This window comes from Lycium barbarum, chromosome 2 (genome assembly GCF_019175385.1).
Source record: "Lycium barbarum isolate Lr01 chromosome 2, ASM1917538v2, whole genome shotgun sequence".
Taxonomy (NCBI): domain Eukaryota; kingdom Viridiplantae; phylum Streptophyta; class Magnoliopsida; order Solanales; family Solanaceae; genus Lycium; species Lycium barbarum.
In genome coordinates, this window is record NC_083338.1 from 140,585,950 (window position 1) to 140,598,183 (window position 12,234).

The following is a 12,234-nucleotide window of genomic DNA, read 5'->3' on the forward strand; positions in this document are numbered from 1 at the left end:
GGATGTGTCTAGCACATTGCCTTTGCTCCACTTCTGGTAGGAGCTCTTTTATAGTGGCAAGAAGCCCCTGAAAAGGAACAGTTTAGTACCTTCTGCATATAAAATCAGCAAAGTGTAACAGCATAAACAATATAAAATCAACAGTTTAGTACCTTCTGCATATCTGAAATGACTGTGTAACCAGTCCCATCGCCTAAGTTCAAGTCTTCAATCAATATTTTTAAAAACCAAGTCCATGTGGTTTTGTTCTCATACTCCACAACAACACAAGCAATTGGCAACATCTGGTTGTTGTCATCCTTAGCCACAGCAACTAGCAGTTGACCCTTGCTACAACCCTTTAAGAAACAACAACCTAACCCAATGCATCTTCTACAACCACTCAAAAATGACCTTTTCAAGACATCAAAACAGATGTAGAAACCTAAGAACCAAGGCCTACCATCTTCAGCAAATTCTGTAGTAGACACTTTCACCACACAAGTACTTCCTGGATTTGTTTTCAACACTTCATCTCTGTAATTATGTATTCTTCCAAACTCTTTTTCTTGATCACCCATGATCTCTAGTAAAACCTTAGATCTAGCTCTCCTAACAGTGGACCTACCAACATGTACACCAAGTTCCTTCCTAATTTCCTCTTGGAGTTTGCAAATTCTGATGTTTGGTTGTTCAGTAATTCTATCTTTGTAGTGGCTGGCTAGGTACTTAGAATTGCACATATAGTTCCTTGTGGTCAGAGCACATCTAGGTTTGCGATAGTATAATTTGATTTGAAAATTCTTGGTTGAATTGTCCAGTTTAGCATAAATTAACCAAGGACAACCATCTCTACTTGTCACCCTCACCCTTGAAGGCTCATTGACAAACTTATCTAACTGAATATGCTTCTGAAGTGAATATCTAGTCACAGCATCTCTAAACTCATTAACACTCTAAAAAATCATACCAAGCTGCCATACTACCTTCTTACATGTAGGGTCAAACCTTCTATATTTACTTTCCCTTATAGGTTTCAAGGTTACCCCCTCCTCAGCATCATCCTCATCAGATGTACAACTATATGCATCAGAACTAAAGTAAAAGGGTTCATCACCACCTACCCTTCCTGCCAAACCTCTTTCATTAGGTTTTGTTTCATCAAATCCTATGTCTTGTTCAACTTCACCTAAAGGTACATCATCAATGTTAGGTTTCCCCTTTTTCTCTCTTCTAGTCCTTCTTTTATAAGCCCTCCTTTCAGCCCTAAATGTTCTAACTTCCTCATGTACATCAGATCCATCATCACCATTTGGACCATCTGTCACGACCCGACTAGGGGCCGTGACGAGTACCCGATACTTGTACCGAGCACCCCTTATCTATCGTATTACCTGTACCTCTTAGCAAGCCGTGTAAACCGAGCCATTTTTTTTTCCTTGAACATAAACTAATAAACTCCGTTATTACCTTGTACAACAATATTAACATGCCAAAACACTATACATATATCTGTACCTGACTGACTGTACGTATCTGTCTACGAGCCTCTAGACATAGTACACTTATACATAGAAAGGGCCGGGGTGCTACCAAGCCCGAATGTATATGCATAAAATAGTACCGCTGGAGTGAGGCTCCGGAACAACTGGAGCGCTGTCAAGTGCGGCTGGTAGAGCTTCTAAGGATCACGTCCACCTGTCTGCTGACCTGCGCGGCATGAAACGCAGCGTCCACAAGAAGGGACGTCAGTACGAATAGTGTACCGAGTATGTAAGGCATGGAAGACAATGCAAGCAATAACATAGAGTGCGATTAATAATATCATGGAGTCACAGGACATATAACGAGGCAAGAAAGTAGCCTGTACATAGGAAGGCCCCTTTTTGGGCGGCTATCATGCATGGCTTGTCTTTCCCTTTTAAAAACGTTTCCCCTCCATGAACGTAGAAAATAGAACTTATATTATGTCGTATCTTGTCGTATCGTGTCCTATCGTGCCCTATCGTATCCTATCGTGGCATATCAGGTCGTATCCTTCGTGGCATATCAGGTCGTATCCTATCGTGTCTTATCATGGCATATTATATCGTGTAATGTCATGTCTTACTACAGCATGTCGTATCGTGTTATATCATGTCAATGTCATAGTATAATGTGTCATAGTGTATCATGCCATAGCGTAACTTGTCATATCATAGCATAGCTTATCATATCATAGCATAGCTTGTCGTAGCGTATCATATCATGGCATAGCGTATCATAGCGTATCATATCATAGCTTAGCTTTCCGTTGAAAATCTTTTCTTGTTCATATATATATAAAAATAGAACATGTCATATTGTCGAGGCGTCGGCAGCCGATCCATTTAGCCATAAATACACATCCCGCGTCCGGGACGATGTCATGTCATGTAATGCCAACTGATCAGGTGGATAGGCGTGTATAACGCTCTGCCCTTATTCCCATCTTCCCCGTATACATATGCATACATCATGTACATATATCAGCGTCTATAGCGCTCTGAATCTTTTATCATATACATATACTGGTATCATGTACGTATATCAGCGACTATAGCGCTCTGGATCTTTTATCATACACATATACGTGTATCATATACATATATCAGCGTCTATAGCGCCCTGGATCTTTCATCGTATACATATACGTATATCGTGTACATATTTTATAAACATATATATATATCTTATATACATATACATGTCTTATATACTTTTACATATCTTATATACATATACATATTTTATATACATATACATATTTCCATTAGAATGGTACAGTACTTATCGTTTGATAATCGGAACGAGGATCAAAAGTTTCCTTTGGATTCTACTCCCAAAATAAGTCAAACGGAGCAATAGGGAAAATCCGGGAACAATGGGCCCACCTCGGGTCAAATGAGGCGGCGTACCAAATTTACGTACATTATATTTCATGACGTCACTTGTGAGGGTTTTAAGGTAGTCGGGTCATATTTATGCCAGTTCTAGATGTTTAGGAAGTTTCTCCAATATTTTACATAATTTCTAATTCAATTCTACTGAATGAAAAATGGGACACTTTAAGTGCGGATTCCGGGAAATAGAGTTGTCCCCGAGGCTCGTGCCCAACTTATTACGTTTAAGACACGCCATAGAAGGAAGGGTGAAGCCTTACATACCTTTTCCGCTTCATACACGTCTCCAAAATCAAGTTTCAAGTTCGCCAAAATCTACAATTTGGTCACAATTACCAAATGTTAATTGTAAGGCTTTAAGATTTCAATCTTAACCAATACTTGTCTACAAAAATTTGGGCAGCATCTCCCCTATAAATACACCATCCCCAAAATTCAACTTAGCCAATTTTTTATCAACAACAATCCGGGAATTCAACCCGGCCAAACTATCAACACAATGACAACAACCATGACTACAAAACACAATATAACACAACTAGTCTTCTTTCCAACATAATGCAATAGCTTTCATTCCAACTTCACATTTCCAAACCAATCTCAATGTTTTTACATTCATTACTAATCAAGATCATTACAATATAATTCGAAAGCATTTCATATCGTTTCTACCAAATATTCACAAGATATACAAAATATACAAACTTTCCACCAAAACCATAATCCATCCAAAACTTCTAATCTTCAATCTACATATTCATAACATATTTCCATCTTCCAATTTCATCAACCATAATCATAATTTGCACCTTAATAATTTCATTTTCATAATTACATAAATCTACCATAAAATCACAAAACTTCTCATAACCACTTAACAACCAATCTTTCATGCCAATATGGACTATTATCCTTCCAAATTCACCAACTAACATAATAATTCACATTTAAAACTCCACTTCTATAATTACATAAAAACTTCATTAAAATCACATAATTTCCTATAACTATTTCCAATAATTTTCCATGCCAACTTGAACCATTTTCTTCCATTTCCAATATAAATTTCACCATAACCACAACTAGAATACAACATAAAATTCAACTCATACTATTTATACAACAATATACATATATGTCCACTTACATATATGCACACCCACTTTGTAAACTTCCATATTTCCATAAATTCTACTCATTTCTACATACTACAGCATAAACCAACCTTCATAACATAATAAAAAGGGATTAATTCTTACCTTTTTCTACAATCTTTTTCACTTGACCAAGTTGTCAACTTGAAGAAACAAGTGCTCTTTCTTCCAAAATAATTACACCAAGTTGTAAAGGACCCTTGAATTAGTAGAAATACCACAAGAAAATAATTTTTGGAGAAAGATTTCAAAGGGCAAAAATTTGCAAGCTATGGCCGTATGGCCTTTAAGCTTTTGTTCTTCTTTTTGTTGTTTTTCTCTTTCTCAAATTTTCTTGAAGTTTCTAAGACTAATGATCCCTTCTAGTCTTATTTATCACATGAAAAATTAATTAAGTGACATGGGTTGGGCCAGGTATGGCCGGCCACCCTCACTTTTGGGCCTAAATTCGTTTTCTATTTTTTTGGGCCAACTCGGTTGATCCCGAGTTGGGCCTAGCCCACTGACCTTTCGACCTTAAAACGTCCATATCTCCTTGTACCGACGTCACCTGAGAACCCACGACCTATGGTTGGAAAGCTAATTAAATTATCTACAACTTCTATTTATTGGTATTTTTCCAAATTCCAAACTTATAATACCGTTTTTGCCCCTAAAAGTCAGATCACCCGAAAACGTTTTCTTAAAAATATTCGTTTGGAGGACTTCCACTTTGATTTGGCCCAAGGGTCCTTCTTGAGTTGTGTTTAACTTCACATATGTGATTCATATGACTTTTCAGATGTCCAAAAAAAATCTCGATGTGTGGGCCTCACCTCAGCTTACAAATAATCCGACGTAAAAAAAATACGGGATATAACACCATCAAATACTGCCACATGGTCTGATTCAACATCATAATCTGTTGATTGAGAGTCAACATGATCACTACTTACTTGCTTTGCATTTTCACCATCTTCAGGTTCAGTTTGTTTGGGTGAATTTTCAGCAGCTTCTGTTTGTGGGGTTGAAGAATTAGTGGGAAATTAAGAGGGTGAAGTAGTAGTTGCTGCAGTTTCAAATGGTGTATTTTCAGTGGCTGGGTTCTCATTAGGGTTGCTTTGAGAAACATTTGGTTCACATTGGATACGCTCACCAACTTTATTAAAAGCATCACTTTTTGTTTGGTTGTTGGGAACAATATATTCCAAAGGCAATGGGGGAACATCTGGTTCATCTACCATGTGGCAGACATAAATCTCCACAATGTCCCCATCTTTCAAACTTAGGGAAAGGTCAAAAATATCCTTGTCAGTAAGTACATCTACAAGAATGTCACTATTAGGGGGGCTTCACCTTAAAACCACAACTTGGACTATATCCTAATTCCTGTATGTAGTTCCTAAGCTCAAAATATGACAACCTATCAACATCAACATCTAAGAATTCTGTACAATTACCACCCTCATATCTTGGCACACCACTACTTAAATCAAATACCCTACCATAAACCATCTCAATGTAACATAAATAAAATCAGCCATACCTGAAAGTTACAAAGCAACAATACTTAACAAAACCCTTAAATTACAAAGCAACAAAACTTCTCACCAACAAGCAACATCAAAGGGAAACATATGATTTTTAACAAAATCAGCAGCAAAAGTTACTCGTTCATTTACCTTATTCTACTAAAAAAACCCTACACTAACAAACACCCGATTCAAAACCCTAGAATGAAAGCAAATAATTAAATGTGTCAAAACCCTAACAAGCAAACTATATCAGTAGAGAAATACACTACAAAATACACAAAACGAAAAAATCTAAACCTGCAAAATCACGAATGATAGACTTCTTCAGCAAAACAAACTTCACCAAACTTGAGAATGTAAAAACGACCCTAGAAATCACTAAGTATTACGCGAATTAATGTATGTGGTGGAAGATCGGTTGAAAATTATCAAGGTAAACAATGCAAATGCTGTGAAAATCGATGAGAGAGAGAGAGAGGGGGGGTGTGGAAATGAATTTTGTTTATGTTTAAGGGGGTGAAATGAAAAGGGAGTTAAAAAATAATGTTGATTTGGAAATTTAAAAGACGTGTGTACAACACGTAAGTTAAAAAATTGGGGGTCACTAAAAATCAGCGCTAAAAGGTCACTAAAATACTGAAAAGTTAAGACTGGAGGGGTAATAGGTCGCCCGCAAAGGTTGGGTGCGTCATAATTAATCTGGCTATACGTTGAGGGTGTTGACACCCAATTTTGTCCCGCCTCTTCTCCGAAATACCTATTTACGCTTCTAATATTTTTGGCAAATTAAAAAATATATTTATATTTTTACTATAATTATTAGCCTCTTATCAATATCGGCGTTTCATTATTCTATTACAATTACTAGCTGTTATTATTATTATTATTATTAGTTCAAATACGAGCCCAATTCACCTCCCAATATTTTCGGATTAACCCAAAACAATTTTCATAGGCCACTACCCATTTTAATTCACCCCAACCCAATTTTCAGACCGGTCGACATTTTATTCCCAGCCCACATCTTCAAACCACCAGCCCATTATTTTAACCCAATACCAGCCCACTACCCGAATTTACCCTACCCTACCCGACCCGACCCGGAGGCCCAATTTTGTTCCCTTCCCATTCTTTCAGTCGCCCACCCCCCATCGCCTCTCTCTCTCCTCTCTCACGCTCCCTTCTCTCTCTTTCTCCTTCATCATCTTCCTTTCTCCCATGCCTCTGACGCCCCACTCCTCTCTGTCCCCCACGCCTCTGTCTCCCACGATTCTCTCTCTCCCGCTCCTCCTTCACTCCTTCTTCAACACAAAACGGAAAAAACTTATAAATAGTGGTTAGTTGAATCGAAAAGGGAAAAAGTTTTGGACTGGCCTAAAATCCCCTACAAAATATCAGTTGTTTTAGCAGTAGAAATATCGCTGAATATCGACTCCGAAGATATTAAACATTTTATTCTCTTTTCGCTGTTTCGGATCCGAGAGGATACCAACTTCGGATTTGGTGGTGTTTCGAGGTAGATCGAAAACTCGAAGCCTCACTTCGCTGCACCTGAAGAAGGTAATCCCTTGTCCCTTTTATTTCGCGTGCATTCCTTGTATTTTAGTTTAAATTATCTATCCCTATTTGTTGATATTAATTTTAGCATCAGTTAAGCATGTTATGTGTTAGCGTGATTAATCTATGGGGTTAAGCATATTCCAGTGTCAAGTTGGGTTTAATTTGTTTCAGAAATATGTTTAGTAGTTCCATATAGTGAGACGTGTGTATACATCAGTCTTTGTTTAGTTTAATCTTGGTTAAATGTGCTTGATAGGTTAGTTTAATCTAGTATGTTTTAGCTAAGCATGTTGTGTTAGTTTGGTTAAGCTGGATTTTCTTTTAGACTGATGTGGGATTTGAAGCATGCCTATATATCTGTTTGATTATTGGAGTTTAAAGTCACTCATGATCCCCTATCTGGATACAGCATGATTATTTCCTCTACGATGTGTTGTTTGAATTCAATACTGCCTTCATAGTGTTCTATTGACGATAAGTATAACCCGTAAGCCTGTGAGATTAAAATGAGTTTGCTAAGACTGAAATGACATTTATTTGCTGTGAGAGTGACCAAGACTGTTGTATGTTCCCCGTGGTTCTGTTTCACAAGTATGAAGCCCATGATATGAATTTAGTTCGATTTGGTTTAGCTCTAAAGTCTCAGAGTGTGTTGGAAACACTCAAGAGATTTTAAAATACAGCCTGTAGAATCTGTGAATTCATCTGGTATTCTAGGAAACCTGTGATGCATGAAATCCTGTACTGGGCAGATATAATGGCTACATGTTGTGTGTTTCCCCTCTAGATCAGTATGCGTGCGTTAACTTTATCCCTTCTTTTAGTCATGGCTGTAAAATGCATGTACAGTTCGCTTATGGATCGAAATGGGAATGTGTCAACTGCCTAAGTTTGTCTAGTTTGATTTATTAAGTAGATCCTGGCCTACTCAGTAAACTACCTGAGTTCTTTCATTTTTTTTAAAGAAGAAGAGGAAAAAAAAAACCAAGTCTTGTTTAGCATTTCTTTTGACCTTTGAACTAATTAAAAGATCTGATTGACTTAAATTTAAGAATGTCGTTGCTTAATCAAGCCTGCAATATAACAACTGGATGTTGGCATGCCTTTATATGTGATATAGTATGATGACAGGTTAGATAATAATTTTTCTAAATCCATCCAAATGTGGTGTCCATCTTAGTATAGGCTTGTTTGTATATTGCCTATACCTGTGCTTGTCATTTTAGTGAATCTAGGAAAGTATACTATTGTTTGAGATGAGAATGCTAAATCTGCTAACAAGAGGAAGGTCCTGCCTGCTGATCTGAATTCAGAAAACTCTATTTAACATCAGTTTAAGTATGCTTCTATTGCGAAAGATCAGTCTCTTTGCTCCTTTAACCCACATGCAGTTTTCTGTGGGTAAAGTCTACTTAGGATTACTATGTGAGCATTGTATGAACCATATGAGTATATATCTTTAAGGTATATTCGAATAAGGGATGAAGCTGCTGCATCTGATTAAAATTTAGAGTGAAAATGTCAAATATGCATGTTCACTTGACTATCTATTTGAACCATATTAAGATATCTGAGTAATCCTCTCTGGCTATACGTATAACTGTGCTTTGTGGTTGCTTTGGGATGTTTGTTTTGGTTTAGAATATATGAGGTACTCGCGAATTTCCTTCCCTCTTTCTGCATTTTTTTCTGCTTGTATAGGTTTGTCCTCTCCCTACCTGATTTTTCTGCGGTATGGTATACTTCAAAGTATACCTGGTATATAAACCTTAATGTATATCCGTGTATACCAGGGTCGTATATTAGTGTATACCTTTCAAGTATACCAGGTATACTGAATATTTTGTGCTATTGCATTTGTCTATGCAGTTTATACATGACCAATCGACCTGTTTTGAATTTGTACATGTTTAACCTTATTCGTCGATTAGATACTAATCCTTTCCCTTTCGTTTTTGTGCATGACCATCGCATACGAGTCCGAGGGACTCGTCTTCTTCCGCATTCAACGATGGGCTAAAGCCCAGCGAAACTCTCTTATCGAGTCTGCCCCCATCAGTTCTGTCCGCATAAAAAAATAGAAAACAAAATTCTGGGCCAAAGCCCAATGGACGGGAACAGCCTGCAGCAGCAACATATAAAAATTTATTGGGCCAAAGCCCAATAGCGTGAATAGTTCGCAGCAGTTGGGCCTGGAAAATGGGCCTGATCCATTTAGTTTTTTTCTTTTCTCTCTTCCTTATTATTATTGTTGTGCATTTTTATTTGCTTTGTATGACTAATATCTTATCTTGTTTTATTTTCTTAACTTAGATGAATTTTAGTAAATTAGTGGGTTTAGCTTTAGTATAATGGGTAGTAAATTTAAGAGAGATATTAACATTAGTTCCATAAGTTTCATTCCCTTTTCTATGTTAAAATTATTTATAGTATTTATTATTTGTAATAATTGATTTGCAAAATGGCATGACTATATATTTTAAGTAAAAGAGAATCATATTTTTATCCTAAACATTTCAAAACGTCACTAATATGCAAGTGTAAACTCAAGTATATTTTAGAAATAACTCTTCAAGTTTGAATCAATCACGCATATTTTAGCTAAACACAGTTAATAAGAATTAGCAAAAACGAAAAAAAAACTCACTTCCTCTTGAATCCTATTCATAAGCCTAGATTATTCTACATTGCTATATTCATATATATGGGCAAATTGTCATATTTCCTACAAGTCTTATCTTGAATAGCATTTACTATATTTTCATATAAGGTCTTAGCAACATTTTAAGCTTTATTTAAATAGCATTTAAAATCCTTTTTTATGCAAACTATCTTTTATAAGTTTTATTTCTAAATAGCATTTTATTTAAAGCCTTAGCAATATTTATAAGTTTTATTTAAAATAGCATTCAAAGTCCTCTTTTATACAAATTCTCACCTTAATTAATTAACCTAAGTTTGGCCGGATAACCGTAGTTAACGGATTCTAAAGGATGCCTAACCCCTTCCCTTTAGGATAATATAGAACCCTTATCTAGAATCACACTGATTAAGCAGACTATTAACGGAGGTTTAGTTAGCTTTACCTTAGTTAATAATTAGGTGCCCTAATTCACCTTAAAATCAATTAGGTGGCGACTCCTAAAAATAAATAAATAGGAATCTCCATTATGTTGTACTCCTAATTTAACTCGGTTAAAATGGGATATAACAGGGGGGGGGGGGGGGGGGGGGTTAATGTATTTTCCCCAAAATTGGTATCTCAAAGACTACATCCTGATAAGTTTAATAAATTTATGCCTTGGGGCATTACCATATTCTTTCTCTCTATTGTTTTCAAGTTTTACATTTATGACGGAACAGGCAGGAATTCCTTTTACAAAATAAATAAATATGCCGTAAGGGGCAGACTTATGTGCTTTGTTGTTTATAAAATTTTTTGAAATGCTGAAAAATTGGAAAAAACATTCAACACAACACAGTTATACAAAGTACTGTATAACATTCATTCATAGAAAAATTGGAGAGAGAAAAAAAGTAACAAAGAGTAAAAATAAAAATTCATTCATAGTAACAACACAATTATACAACCAATATGAGGAGATCTAATCTATAACTATAATCTCCCGCTTCTTCTTAAGAATAATCCCCATGCCAGTGTTGCACTCAACAACCCTAAAACATAGAGTATCTCCTTCCCGCAGCCCACTAGAATCAACAAAGTCTTTCCACCCTTGACAAAGGCGCCGATATGCACCAATTTTGTAAGTCATCCTGTAGGCGTGCTAACCATAAAGCACAATGGCTTCGCATTCACAGTCCGGAAGACTGTGTGGGATGTCATTCGGAAGGATCTGCAAAGAAATAAACACACAAATTATTACTAAAATTAAAGATGAATGAAATAAAAAACTAGATGAAAACAAAAAAGTTTCATGATAACATTTACACATACAAAGTCATCAATCCGCATAGATGACCAACTCAACCTTTTCTCAAAATTCACATCCATTGTTATGCAACAACAATTGTATAAGACAGATAGAATGTGAGTGAATATGAGTGAATGTAAAAATGGTCTAATTTATAGTGTAAAGTCATAAGTATAGTCAAATACATTTAATTAATGTTAATAAATGCATTTGACTGGCCAAAAAGTTGGCGTCACTAATCCCCAATAAATGCATTTTGACTGGTCAAAAAAGTTGAAAGTGTTTGTCTTTGTTGCTGGTTGTGGCAAGTTTTCTGAACTTAAAGTCTGCCGGGATGGGCATAATTTTTGTTTACAAAATGATAAAGTATGTCGACCCCAGCAAACTTCTATTACATAACCACCATAAAGTTGTGATGGAAAGGGCATAACTTGGGTTTTCAACAAAATAACGGCTTTCTGATATTCATAACCAAAACAAAAAAATACAACCTGCAAAAGGTCTGCTGGAGGGGGAAGAAATTAAGTTGATAAAGAACAAAGTCTGTTGTAAGAGACAAAATGTAATTTTAATAACCAAATTTTATGAACTGAGAAGTTGAGTTTAAAAATGAACACCATTAAATTACAAGGGGCTTAAAGTTGAAATATATAACACAAACAAACTTTACAATCTTACAACATTTACAAAAACACAAGGAGCGCGAAAAAATAAATATTGTATTCAAGAGAGAAGATTACATAGTGCAAAAATAACAAAAACAAACTATTTTATTTCTTTCTTCGCAGGTCTTGCTCTCTTTTTCTTCTCGTACTCACACTCCATATCATTATGCTCATGATAATCACTTTCTGATGTGTTCGGTGGCGTGTCATAACCCTTTTTCAGCTTCTCTTTTCCATGACAAACCAAATTAATTGACCACTCTTTCATGTAGTCCATCAAACCAGAGCCATCCCAATCAGCAGGATTTTGACCACTGATCAGTATATCAGCATACTTGATCACCAAACGACCACAATTATAATCTCTAAAAGTCATAAAAGAGAGTTGTTTTAGAACAACAGAAAAGTAAAAAAAGTAAAAAAAAATTAACAAAAAAACAACGGAAAAAGCTAAAAATATAAGAATGAAACGTACGATTCTTGCTTTGGACAGTCAGCCCAGGTATATG

At 36.0% G+C, this 12,234-nt stretch overlaps 1 long non-coding RNA gene across 1 annotated transcript; it reads right to left on the reverse strand.

The window, feature by feature from the left end:
* Positions 1-1,442: 1,442 nt before the first annotated feature.
* Positions 1,443-4,492, reverse strand: LOC132623000 (uncharacterized). The gene is made up of 3 exons (XR_009576070.1): positions 4,160-4,492; positions 3,165-3,215; positions 1,443-1,689 (listed from the first exon to the last, which is right to left on the reverse strand). It is a non-coding gene; the product is annotated as an uncharacterized LOC132623000 (long non-coding RNA).
* Positions 4,493-12,234: the final 7,742 nt, after the last annotated feature.